General features: G+C 42.9%; 1 long non-coding RNA gene across 1 annotated transcript; it reads left to right on the forward strand.

Moving 5' to 3' along the window:
• Positions 1-754: 754 nt before the first annotated feature.
• Positions 755-4624, forward strand: Gm39321 (predicted gene, 39321). The gene is made up of 3 exons (NR_166681.1): positions 755-1168; positions 1498-1808; positions 3290-4624. It is a non-coding gene; the product is annotated as a predicted gene, 39321 (long non-coding RNA).
• The last annotated feature ends 9574 nt before the right edge of the window (positions 4625-14198 follow it).

The following is a 14198-nucleotide window of genomic DNA, read 5'->3' on the forward strand; positions in this document are numbered from 1 at the left end:
TGGACACATTCCAGTGCATCTTCTGATCATCCAAGGTCAGTCAGGTCTCTTTAGCCTGTAGCCTGGAGGAATACTAATGAGGGGGTAGGACAGTCTAAGAAACAATGGTTCATTATACTCATTAAGGTGCCATCACAGTAGACCAAAAGGCATACTATTACATGAAGCTGCGGTCTAGCCAAGGAAAGCCCAAGGGACAAATCAGAAAGACAGGAGAAGTAGGAGCTAGAAGTATTAGCAATGCCATGCTGAAATTTCAGAATATTGTTCAACGTTTGGTCATTTTGGATTTTAACAAAGTCTAAAACTACATCTAGTATATTGAGCACTTGCTAGGAACTCATTTCCCCTTTCTTTCTTTTCTGAAGATGAGGGTCAGGCTCTTGTGCAAGAAGGGCCTTGTGTTGTGGGTTTTCATGTTTCTGCTTTTGAATGTAGTGATTGTCCTATAAGGCAGTACAGAAGAACAAATGGAGAGAAGTTTGTTTTATAGAGTCAAGAAGCAGTTCATGGGCTGTTTTCCGAAAAAGCAGAAATGCGTCAAGCATTGCAGTAGTGTGCTTTAGTCAAGATGAGATGCATGGGACTCCATGCAGGGGGAGGCACTGAGCCTAATTTAAGTGTCAAGGGCTCTAGAAGTAATTAAAGAGAACTGTGAACTGGGTCACTATGCTCGCCACTTCCTGCTCCGCACCTGATGCTCTGAATAAACACGTGACTCCTACACAACAGTCACCTGAGCTTGCAAAAGCCCAGAAACAGGAAGCATGGCTGGGCACCAACATTGCTTACATATGTCACTTTGGTGAGCCTACCTCAGAATGGAGGTCTAGGGATTATATGGTAGTGTGTGTGTGTGTGTGTGTGTGTGTGTGTGAGAGAGAGAGAGAGAGAGAGAGACAGAGAGAGAGACAGAGAGAGACAGAGAGAGACAGAGAGAGACAGAGAGAGAGAGACAGAGAGAGACAGAGAGAGACAGAGAGAGACAGAGACAGAGACAGGCAGAGAGAGAGAGAGAAACAGAGAGACAGAATCAGACAGGCAGACAGACAGAGACAGACAAAGACAGACAGTGGCAGACAGGCAAAAACAGAGAGACTGGGGCAGAGAGACACAGAGATAGAGAGACACAGAGGCCGAGAGAGAAATAGAAGAAAGTAAGGCAAAGGTAAGCTGGGTAATACCCTTGTTAAATATGCATAGGTATTAGATACACTTGCTTTTTCTCTCAATTGTGTAAGAATGTAAAACTAAAGCTGTATTGAAATAGTGAATTATTGAAAGTAACTAAATATTAATAGATTTTGAGTGCAGTAATTCAGAGCACAGGCTTTTAAGCTCAGACACATGGAGACACAAATCTTTTAACTCTGTGCCCTGGGAAGTTACTTAATCTCCTCAAGTCTTGGTTTTTCTTTTTCATAAAATAGTCATGTAACTGGGATCAACTGAACAGTTTGTCCCTGCTATTGATTCTTTTGTCTTTTGTTCTTACAGACTTCAGAAGTCACAGGGAAGCGATAAGTATTGCCACTGCGATTCAGGCCCTACTGTGATTGGTATCTATAATTCCCATCATATGCTGCACAAGCACTGCTTTGCACAGAATACAGAATGGTGGTCCAGGGCATTCTTACAAATCCAAGGATGACTGATGTTGTTCTTCCAGGAGGGAAGCATGTTGTTATAGGATCATGTATTCTAACCATCAAACAGCTATTGATCATTTAGAAATTGTTAGCGTTCTATCTGCCCATGCTTTGATGGCTTCTTTGCAATGAACAGTTTGTCCTTCCAGCTAATGCCAGGTAACATTCCTCTTTTTAGTTTACAACATGCTTGTGTTAACTGTGATGATCCTAGCTTGCAATTCCCCAAGCATCAAGTCTTATTGAAACAAAGGTAAAACAGACTTCAAGATCAGAATGGGAGGCCGTGAGATGTGCTGAGCTCACATTTGCCTGGGTTTATTGGTGCAATTGATTTGGAAACAAGGCTCTCAACTCCCTCCCCCATATTTGTTTGTTTCTTGTCAGCTTCACACATGTATAATAACTAATCAGGATGTCTTGACTTTGGGTTTTAGTATAAACATCCAGGAACAAATTCTTGAGCTGAATACAACGGAGACACAGGTTGTTTAGCTGATTCATCAATAGCACCTGCTTGTTATGTGTGTCGTTGAGGCTAAATGAGATTCATACGGCGTGAATACCGCAAGCACTTGAAAAGCGTTACCTGCCATGGCTGCTGTTAGTTTTAATTTACAGCCTCCTAGTAACACGGGTGCCTTTTCAAGCGTATCTGCCATCTGCCTATTAGTGATGGCGAGGTGTCTGTTCAGCTCCTTTGTCCATTTATTAGTTGGGCTCTTCACATCTTATCATTGAATCTGCGGATTCTTTGCAGTGTTTGGGCAACCATACTTATCAGATATGTCATTTGCATATAATGTGCCCCTAGCTACCCTTTGGTCCAGCGTCTCATGCTTGATGATGCTACTATTAGCAAAGCACTGTTAAAATAACAGTACACACTGAATTACACCCGAATTTAATGGTCTAATGTTTTAAAGGACTTAGGACAGTTGTTGGCACATGATTAAGAGCTACACGAGTGTCAGGTAATATACAAGTAATATTTAAGTATAAATACACAATTTGATCCCTTCCTACCCAATTAAAAACTGATTCTTAGCCACTTCTCAAACTACATTCTGACTTTCTCCTGAAGGTTCTACTGGACAATCTTCCTGTGTCCATGCCTGCTTTAGTTTCTGATTTTTAGCATCAGGTCAGCGAATGGGCAAAAGCTATTTTTAGTAACTTTTCCTAAATATTTTATTTCTTACATCTTACACGGGAGCATCCCTGTCTTTGGAGCACAGTGGAAGGCTGGCTGAAGTGGTATTTCCTAAGCCAGTCTCTTCCCTCAGCCCCACCTCAGTGACAGAAAACAGAAGCAAGCCTGGAGCTCTTGATTCTCTGTTAATTTAGAGATTTATGTCCATTTGATTGGACCATAACTCAGGACAGCGAAGGCATAAATGTTTTCTTTTAAAAATGAGTCAGAATTACTGTTCTCTGGTGTCAAATTCACGATAATGGAGAATATGAATTTCTTATTTAGATCAGATAAATGCTTTCATGACTGAATTAATCTTTGATTTTGAGGCCTGTAGCTGGTTACAGAACAGAAGGCCTCTGTGGTACAAAGTGAGACATTTCTCACTTAACCATCCCTTCCCTGTCCTTAGAAGAGATACTTAAAAATGTTTCCTGTCCTGCAGGGTCAAGAGATCCTGCCTGACACTAGGGCCTTTGCGGGAGCTGCAGAGAAGCATTCTGGGTATACAAACAACCACTCTGACGTCATGTGAAGACTGACAATGAGACACTTAACGTATAGGAGAAAAACGGAAGCCTGAAGTTGGATAATTTGTCTGAAGATGTTGGTGGATTCCAAGAGATAAAAAGATTGAATGACGAAGCTGAGGAAAGCAGGTTTAATGGAAGGCTAACAAAGCCGAGGTGAATGATAGGAGGCTAGAAACAAGGGAGTGCATGGCCACGAGTGATGTCCTCTGAACGCCTCAGCATTCAGACCAACCGTGTTTAGCTGGTTCTCAGATACACAAGATCCTGAACAGGCACGATGTTTGGTTTCTCCCATTCCCTTCCTTCTGTATTAGTCCTCCAGATACAAAAACTAAAACTAAGACTAACTTCAGTGATAAAGGGAATTTTCTGGCTCAAGTCATCAAGAAGCCTAAGAAGTTAACTGACTTGGGGCTTGGCCAGATCCAGATGTTCAAAGTGTAACAGAAAACTGTCCCTCTGGGTTGCATAAACTCCCAATTTTATTTGTTTGACAAGAGGGTTTTGTTTTGTTTTTTGTTTCCATCTGACATCATGGATGATCACTGGTTATCCCCAGGTTGTGACACTCCTAAAGAAATAGAGAAACAGAGAACTGTCTTTCTTCAGCGACTGTTCTACTTACCAGATCCTGAAGAAGATTCTGCTGGGCTGCATGTCCATCGTTCTGGTTCCAGGGGAATGACCTGTCCAGTTGATCAATTGGAGACATGTGCTCAGGCTATGGAGTATAGCCTGAAGCCATTTTTCAACTGGAAGACTGACAAACAGCTCTCTTACTAGAACAGTTTTCTAAACTCTTCAACTCAATTGTTTTCACATCTACGGAGTCTGGTATAGATTCTGTTTGGGAAAGGAGTTTGGCATCATCATGGACATCATGGACAGGTTGGCGATCATCCTTTCAGAACTCTCTGCCCTCCATGGTAGTTGATGGTGATCCACCTAGATGTTGCAATCTGGATTTAAATGAGTAAGGGTGGAATCTCAAACTGACAAGGAAGTTCTCATCCAGATGTCTAGCTTTCATGGTGCTGGAAGATGCTATGCAGCCTGCTGAGGGAGGAAACCCATCAGTGATCTTAGCCTTACCAACCTGCCAGGAAAGATGTGCCTACTGGAGTATTAGTGGGATAAAGGCTATCAGGGTAACCACAGGCTTGCTGATTGGATTTGAGATCTGCTCCAAAGGGAAGGATTTAGTATGGGTACTGTAAAGCCATGACAAAAACAAAAACAAAACAAAATGAAACAGCAAACAACAACAAAAACATGACTCAGAGACTCATAGGTACCAGATAGAAACTTCCTGGTGTTTCACTAATGGTCATGTTGACAAACTATATTCTCCATATTTATATTTATACTCAAAGATTTGTCTGATCTCAAACTTGGTCAGAGGGTAATGGTTCATGCAGATAAGTCATACCTGGTCAAACCCTAAGAGCAAGTGACCGTGAGTGCTCAGCCACAGATGCATCTTCTGTATTAATCACACGACTTACACAAAATCAAGTCAATCAAAATCCCAGTATGTATGGAGAAGGAGGTCCCAAGGTCTCACTGTTATGGGAAGAGTTCTTGGTGGTTTATAGCTGTGGGGGAGGGAGAATCATTGTTCTTTGGGAGTGTGGCTGCTAGCAGGTTCTATGCCCATGCACAAGTGGTCTAAATAAACTAGCTGGACTCTAGTTAATAGCAACAGTGATAATTATAGACATGAAGTCCCTGTGAGAGCTAGACAGAGTAGTGGGGGGTTGCATGTGATTAAAATATGTTATTATTTTTTTCAGAGAATAAATGAAAAATTATTTCTCAAGTGGGTGACTCAATCGCACCCTACTTCACCAACTTGCCTTTCTGCCTCCCCAGTCAGTGGCTAAAGACACACCTGAGAGGGACAAAATGTTCCCCCACAAGTCACAACATAACTTTTGCTGCATGCATTTGCTTACACTCTCAGTTCCCCAATCTGTTCTGGGGTAAAACCACAAGGACAGGCTAAAAAGAAGCCACACTGTGCTGCTTAGAATTCCTCTGTGACAATCCGATGACAACCCCTTCATTTTCCAGCAAGGGGCTTGACAGCTTGATTTTTAAAATTCATCTACAAGATAGCCTCCATTTAATGACCAATTTCTCTTTAATAATCTCTACAAGCCCCCTGGAATTTTGGTCATTTAAACAGAACATAATAGAATTTTCTCAAGAAATAAAAAGTGATTTCATTATATGGCTTCTCCGGTTCAAAGACATTTACATACTCAGCTCATCTGAAAAGCTAGAATAAATGCACTTATAAATGAAAGTCCCAGTCTCCTAGTCTCAGAGCCTTCCCCCCGCCCCCACTCCTGTTGGATCTTTCAGGAACCTAATATAGAATTATTCCTTTCCAGAGCTCTTTCTTGACCAATCATCCCTAAATCTGATTTTGATATAAACAAGAGCTGTGGATACAGTTTCAATCAGGTTTATAAACTGCCTAGACATGGATTCACAAACCAACTGGATTCAGGGGCTGATAACAACAGCAACTGAAGTTGTCTGAGTCTTAGGACATGTGCCTGCATTCTTGACTTCTGTGTCAAAGGTTCTTCTGTCTCAAAAGAAAGAAGAAGAGATGGGTTGGGGAGTGTTTCTCAGTGATGAGCACTTGCCTGGCATGTGCTACACTGTGGCCTTGACTGTCAGCCCCACAGATGAGAGAAAGGAGAAGAGGCACCGAGGATGCAGCCCAGCGTCCTTGGTGTAAGAGAGCTCCTGAAGTTTCCCATTGCTGAGGTATAATTCCAGTGCCACTATTTACTAGCTGTCTGGGGGCAGGATCACATTTAAAAGTCTCACCTTTCTAACATAACACGGGATCTGTTAATAAAGGGAAAACAACGCATTTGTCCTGGGCATGCTAATGCACACTGGTTATCCCCGCACGGAGAAGGGGAGGCACGAAGTCCTGAGCTCCAGACCATGCTAGTGGATATAACAAGACTTATTTGTTTGTTGGGTTGGTTGGTTGGTTTTTGAGACAGGGCCTCTCTGTATAGCCCTGGCTGTCCTGGGTGTCGCTGTATAGATCAGGCTGGCCTTGAATTCCCAAAGATCCACCTGCCTTTGTCTCCCAAGTGCTGGGATGAAAGGTGTGGGCCACCATGCCTGGCAAAACACTGTTTTAAAAAAACACTCAAAGAACAAAACAAAAGGAAAAGATAGAAAGAAGAGGAAGACGTGTTCAGATCTCTTAAGGCTAGCAGCCGAGCCTCTGAAGTGTATTGGTTTGTTGAGTGGCCTCGATCCCAGAAGCTTCTGAGTCCAAGAAATATCTTTCTCGTTCTGTTGACATCTGAAATTGTTTGCCCAGAAAATGGAGCCCGCTGTTCTACATTAGAAATAAAACTGAAGCTACAAACGACCCTGAAGCAAGTACTGTAGGAGTTCAATGTATTCACTCTGCCTCACAGGGTAGATATTTGGTGCGGCATTTTGTCTCGGCTCTCACCATTACCTATGATTGACAGTGCTAACTAGGTATCCCTTCTCCATGATTGACAGTGTTAATTGGTCATCCCCACTCAGTCTGTGGTGTGTCTCAGAACTGTCCACATGGGGCTCTAGGCACAATGAAAATTAATTGGGGTATGAGAGGTGACACAAAGTCCTTTTTGTTCTGTCTGTGCTGGGACAGATGTTTCCTTCCTTCCTTCCTTCCTTCCTTCCTTCCTTCCTTCCTTCCTTCCTTCCTTCCTTCCTTTCCTCATTTTCATTATTTTGTTTTTGTGGGGTTTTGTTTTGTTTTGTTTTGTTTTGTTTTGTTTTGTTTTGTTTTATGAGACAGGATCTTGATATCCACCACCGACTGGCCTAATGCCTACTACATAATAGCCTAAGCTAGCCTTTAACTCGCAATGATCCCCCACCTCAACCTCTTGAGTGCTGGGATTATAGGCATCCATCACCATAGCCAGACTAACATTGACTTTTTTGCCTCCAAAGAACAAGGTTTGATTGAAGTATAAGACTGAAGGATTAGAGGAAGAGAAAGAAGCAAGAAGCAATTACTGCTGGCTGTGGAGGAAAAGATGCAAACCTCCTAGCCTAAAATTTCCCTGAGATATCACCATTACAACAGAGGTACTCATTCTCCCACAGTCCCAAGGGAAGTGACTGCCCCATGGGCATGCTTCCTCATCCAGTCAGGAATTTGATGTCTTCATTTCTTGGTTAAGTCCATCTGCCTCTCTCAACATCTGAGCGTCCCCTAACTTTGAAAGGAAAACAGAAGCCAGAGCTGTCTTCCAAGACCCTAGCTATCATCTTGGCATCGTGCTCCCCTTTCCCACTTAGCCTCCCCCTTCTGGGTTGAGAACCCACAGCGGGTTTCCCAAGAAGAACCCAATGGGAATTCCTGAGAGCTTTCCTTCTTACGAGCCGATCCAACAGACCCCCTCTTCTTAAGCTGTCAGTCCTTTACCCCATAGGAGAGAACCGAACTGAGAGGGGTGGTCATAAAAACTTGGCAACAGTAAAAAGTTTCTATTTGCTCCGGCACAAAAAAAAAAAAAAAAAAAAAAAAAAAAGAATCAAAATCAAATATATAATGTTCCCAGGTGTTACACTGACTGTGTTCCAGCTCATGATGTTGTTGTGGCTTTGGTTTCTCACACAACCTGTTCATTCTGCACTGTACCAGCCCTCACATGGCATACGCCAGAGAACGATGCCTCAACACCTAAGCTCAAATCCAAGATTATTTTCTGTTATGAACGGCATCTTTTTGTTTTTTACTGTACAAGCCAGGTTTTCTGTTGTCATAGAAACCTAATGGCTTAACTACCAAAAACAAAGATTTTTTTTTAATATTTTCCTATCATCATTCCTCAGGTGTGTCAAGTTGGTACATCTCTGGGTGGTTTTGTGTTAGATTGGTTGGTATTTAAAAAAAAATTGGTGACATGAATCTCACAAGAGAAATTATGAAACGAACTTTGGTTTAAGATTGCGATGGAGTTTCTAACAATTTCTGAAGTGACCCTAAACATACTTCTGCTGTCTTGTACTAGGGATTTTTCAAAGTGGTGTTCTCATCACGGACAATAACTAATTATATCACAGTATTGATCAGCTCTGTCGGCTGACGATACCCTGCTTCCCCAACATCAAATCTTCAGCAAAGATTTCATTTCTTGTGTGTGTAAACAAACAAGCATATACATCTCATTATTATTTTGATTTTAAGGACAAACTCATATCAAAGAGTTGTTTTAAAATACTCCTCCTTATGATTTATTAGCATGATGATCGGCAAATGTTTAATTTGCATACCTATTTTGTACACCTGCATATTGAGGGCTGCATGAAAATTTCTCAGGCACAGGGCACGTGGAGTGCAAACCTGCTCTGTGTGGGGATTACACAGAATAAAACGGTGAGCCTCGTTGTTTTGGTTCTACCCTTACCACACAGAAAATGCTGTCCAGGGAGTTATTGTTAAACACAATGATGTCATGTCACATTCATCCAGGGATGCCACTGGTTAGGGGAAATCTTTACGGTACAATTGTGACTTCCCTATAAATTAACTGTGTCTGTCAATGTTGTGCTCATCCTGTGATCTGACTTGATTTTCCCTTCTGACCAGAAGACAGAAACTGAGCTGCTACAGATAGGCTTTCGAAGCCCCTGCTGAGTCTGTGCTTTCCTGGAGATGCTGGATGCATGGGCTCCGTGGGGGAGGAGAGATGGCATACAGCTTTAGATAGCCATAGTTTTATCCAGCCTTTGTTGTCACCAAATTCTGATCAGGTTCAACAGCCGGTGGCACAGGTTGAGTGACCCCAAATGCCTGAAATCTAAATATCTGAAATCTAAAATGCCGAAATCTGAAAGTTTTAAAGATCCAAAATGACTGTGAGTGTGTGTGTGTGGAAAATTATACATCATGAAAATCAGTCTCATGCAAAAAAAAAAATTACTAAAAATATTATGTAAAATTACCTGCCGGCTATATGTAAAAGTTACATATGAATTTTATGTTTAGATTTGTGTCCCAAATAATTGCATTATGTAAAAAAATCTAAAATATCAAATATGATGGTCCTAAGTGGGTTATTTTGGTTTTGGTTTTGGTTTGGTTTGTTGGCTTTTTGAGACAGGGTTTCTCTGTGTAGCCCTGGCTGTCCTGGAACTCACTCTGTAGACCAGGCTGGCCTTGAACTCAGAAATCCACCTGCCTCTGCCTCCCGAGTGGGGGATTAAAGGCATGCGCCACCACTGCCTGGCTTTGAAGTGTTTTGAATAAGAAATACTCAACCCATACCAAGATAAACATAGAATTGTCTACATATACACAAATAATTCTCCACTCATTGGTCTATCAATCAATCTGTCTGTCTTAATTCTTACTGTCTATAAATATATAAATATGTGTGATATCTATGACACTAGGCTACAGCAACAAACAATGAGATATAAATACCACTTTAGGGGTCCGCAGATTAATTATGGGAACAGATAGTAGGCAAGGAGGGAAATAATGTGCTAATCTTTCTGTGAAGATTCTGGAGAAACAAACAGGGCGGTAGGCTAGAAAATGACACGGGGATAGACATGAACGGTGGTATCTAGGTGGTGTCCTAGCACACCCAGATTAGCCCTTGCAATGTGGAAACTCAGGGCAGGGGGCTCTGGATTAGTGGTAGTTCCCAGAGAGGTGGTCGAGCAGCAAGTATATCCAGGTAAAAGTATACATACTACCCAGGGATGTGGTTTGCGAGGACCCAGCCTGTGGACCAGGCAGCAGGCTGCTTCCTGTTGCCTTGTAGAAACTGCTCACCACAAGGCTACACCCAAATCTTGCAGCAGGACCCCTCCTGCCTCCTTTTATTAGACAAAAGCTACTTTTCCTCCCAGAAACAAGATTCCACACATCCCCAGTTTAAGTCTGGTCCTATGTCTCTACGGTCTGAGTCTGTTCAGAGCAGAGACACCACACGGCACATTATCTAGGAAGATGCATCAGAGGCCATCTGGCTCAGGACATAGGCTGGCTTGTGCACAGTGGGGTAATGTGGACCACACCATTCCATTCTCTCCTGCATGTGAAGCTGTATTAGAAATGGCAAGAGGATGATACCTGAGGGGGGAGAGGAGGGGGATTCTGAGATTAGGGTAAGCAAAGACACTTACGGAGGATAAAACATGAACCTGGGGAAAATCCAATTTTCCAGAAGTTTAAAAATCAAATAGACCTTGAACCAGAACAGACTCTTAGCTAATAGTCAAGGGACTGGTTCCATCTGGATTCCGTATGAAAGTATCCATTGAGAGGTGAATGCTACAGACTGCCAGGAGAACCTCTGAATTCTAGGTGGCACAGGAGTGACTGTGAGTGGGGTTCAGTGGGGACCCCTGGCTTCTTCACCTGTGCTGAATAACACCAAAGCCCAGACGCATAGCAGTGTGGATGGAAACAAGAGAAAACAGATGTGACTTAAGGACAACCCCCGAAGGCCATGAAAATGTGTTATCTCCACTTGCAATTCTCTCTCTGGGACTACTGTAGGAAAATATCTATACTAGAGTAAGAGGCACTTAGTAGATGCTGTTTGAGACATCATTTAAAATTAATAAAAAGAAAAATGCCCAATGACAGACTATTAATTAAATTTTGATAAAAAACATATAAAGGAAGGAAAGGAAAGAAAAATATAGAAAGAAGGATGGACGGCTGGCATGACACTGGAGCAGTAACTGAGAGCTCACATCTGATCCATAAGATTTAGACAGACAAACAAAGACAGAGAAAGAAAGAGGGGTGAGGAGAGAGGGGGAGGGGGAGGGGAGGGAGAGGGAGAGGGAGAGGGAGAGGGAGAGGGAGGAGAGGGACTAAGCCTGGTATGGGCTTTTGAACCTCACAATACAGGGCCAGTGACACAACTCCTCCAACAAGGACACACCTACTTCAGCAAGGCTATAGAAAGAATCTCTCGTGTACTGTATGGAGGCATCATCTGTTAACAAAAGCTGATGGCTGACTAGCTAAGGCAGAAAATAGGAGGTGAGAGTTCTAGTAGGGAGAGAGGAACTCTGGGACAGAATCAGGCAGGGGAAGAGACTTTCCCCAAACTCTGAGGAGACAAATGCTTGAAACTGAGAAGAGGTAATCAGCCGTGTGGCACTCATAGAATACAATAAACAGGTTAAGTAAGTTATGAGCTAGTCAGGGAACATACTTAAGCATATGGCCTAGGTATTTATTCATAAATAACACGTTCCAGAGTCACTATTTCAGAAACAGGGTTCGGGTGGAAAAGCTCTTCATTACGAAGGCCACCTCTCCTAATCCTTCTCAATCATTTCCACCAATTGGGAAGCCCCAAGCATTCAGACTTATAAGCCTATGAGGGCCATTCTCATTTACACCACCACAGCTGCCTTTATAATAAGGTGGCATTTGGGCAGGAATCCAAGAGTGGTCTACAAAGAGAGGAAGAGGCAAGCAGGTAGGAAAGTTTCAGGCCAGAATGAACTCAGACTCCTAAAATGTTATATACACACTAATAGGGCTAGAATACAGGGGCAAGGCAAGACTGACAAAGGAGGAGTTGAAAGGGATTGGGGAGGGATTGACCAGAGTGCTGGAGCCTAAAACACAGATCATGTGTAGCCCTTGAAGGACTTTTAGAAAGAATAGCAGTTTTCTGTTGGCTAGCTTGTTCAATCCCTCTCTGGCTGGTATATGCAAACTGGGTAAGGATGGAGGGAGGGAGAACAGAGAGAGGAGACCAGTTAAGAGTCAAAGAGAATAGTGGCTGCCAGTGGTAGGCCTAGGCAAGGACAGCGATATATGTCTTAGAGGTTGGCATGATGAGACTTTCTAGTACAGCGAGGGTGTGGATTAAAAAAGAGGCATGAGCAAGTGTATATAGGCATCTGGACAATGGTGCTGTGTGCTCGGGAGAAACACTGGGCTTGGGTTATATGATGCTTTGAAAGAAAATGGCCCCCATGAGGTCACAGGGGGGCACTATGAAGAGGTGTGGCCATGCTAGAGGAAGTGTGCCACTAAGGGCAGGCTTTGAGGTCTCAGATGTTCAAGTCAGCCCCCAATGTGCCACTTTTTCCCTTCTGCCTGCTGAGTTGGATGTGGAACTCTCAGCTCCTTCCCCAGTGCCATGCCTACCTGCACGCTGCCATGCTCCCCACCATGGTGATAATGGACGGAAACTCTGAAACTATAAGCCAGCCCCAATTAAATGTTTTCCTCTATAAAATTTTTGCCGTGGTCATGGTGTCTCTTCACAGCAACAGAAACCCTAACTAAGACAGGTTACAACCTTTTGCACAACAGGTCTCTGTGTCTTTCGGTGGCCAGTTTTTCTTACCCACTAAAAAGTCTTAGCTTGAACAGAAGAAAAGAAAAAGAAAAAAATGTAATTTTAGTTGGGGTGTCCATTCTTTCAACAGATAGATGTTGGACATGTATTCTAGACAGTCTTATGTGTTCTGAAATTGTATAAATTCTTGCCTTCATGCAACTTATTTCTACTTGATGGGTATATGTGCACATCCATGCAAAGGCTCACCACACCTGGACTCCAGAAGCCGAGAGGCAGGCCTTGGTGAGTTCAAGGCCAGCTTGGTCTACATAGCTGAGTTCCAAGCCAGCAAGACATATAGCAAGACCTTGTCTTAAAAAAAAAAAAAGGCATATCAGGGTAAAAATTTAAATATGTGTGTATGAGAAGAGAGTGGCTTACTTTAGTTTATGTGGAGTTTAGACAAACTGTCTTTGATAAGGTATCATGTGGCTGGAAGTCTGAGACAAAAAGCAAGTCATGGATTTGCAGGCTAATCCAGCCAAAGGAACAGTGAGCAGTTCCCCTCGGTTGTATCTCAGGAGCTGTACACAGGTCGGTGTCCATCATCTAGGGATTGTTTTCTTCTTCTTCTTCTTCTTCTTCTTCTTCTTCTTCTTCTTCTTCTTCTTCTTCTTCTTCTTCTTCTTCTTCTTCTTCTTCTTCTTCTTCTTCTTCTTCTTCTTCTTCTGCAGTTGTGAGAAGCAAAACAAAACCCTGACAGAAGCCACTTAGGGGAGAAGATGTTTACACTTCAAGGCTGAAGCAGACAGCAGAAGTTTGAGGAAGGTGGTCACGTGACGTCTAAAGTCCACCCTCGGCTAGCTTTCTCCTTTGCTCAAAGTCCAAGAGCCATGCAAGCAAGCAGCGCTGCCTCCTTCCGGGTGGGTCCTCCCACCTCAATTACCCGATGAAGATAATCCCTCATAGGCACCTAATCTAAATAATCACTCACAAGTGTGGCTTGCCTGCTAGATGGCCCCAGATTCTGTCAAACTCACAATCAACATTAATCATCATAATGATGGAAAAGACAGTGTGTGTGTGTGTGTGTGTGTGTGTGTGTGTGTAGGGGGGGATGATGTTTGAGACATACTGGGGACCACATTTCTTAGGGCTCTGTGGGAGGGAATTGGATCTGACTGTAAGCCTAGGAACTACTGGGTTGTCTCTGCCTTTCTTTAGGACTCTCAATTTAAAGAGTCCCATTTATACCCTCCTCCCCTCGTCCTTACTAAAGGAGGGGAGATCTTTAGCTCTAACTGGTCTACAGTGAAGCATAAATAGATCAATACCTCACAGCCATCAGGAGGACTCTTATGGGGTTTTAAAAAGAAAGCAACTTTGGTTTTTAACTACAATATAATCTAGATGCGTATTTCAAGATATGTGTTCCAAAAGTATTGAAGGCAAGGCCTTGGAGAAATATGTGTCCACCCATAGCCATAGTACTGTCCCTCCTAGTAGG

The sequence above is a fragment of the Mus musculus genome, chromosome 9, assembly GCF_000001635.26.
Source record: "Mus musculus strain C57BL/6J chromosome 9, GRCm38.p6 C57BL/6J".
In the NCBI taxonomy this organism is placed as follows: Eukaryota; Metazoa; Chordata; class Mammalia; order Rodentia; family Muridae; genus Mus; species Mus musculus.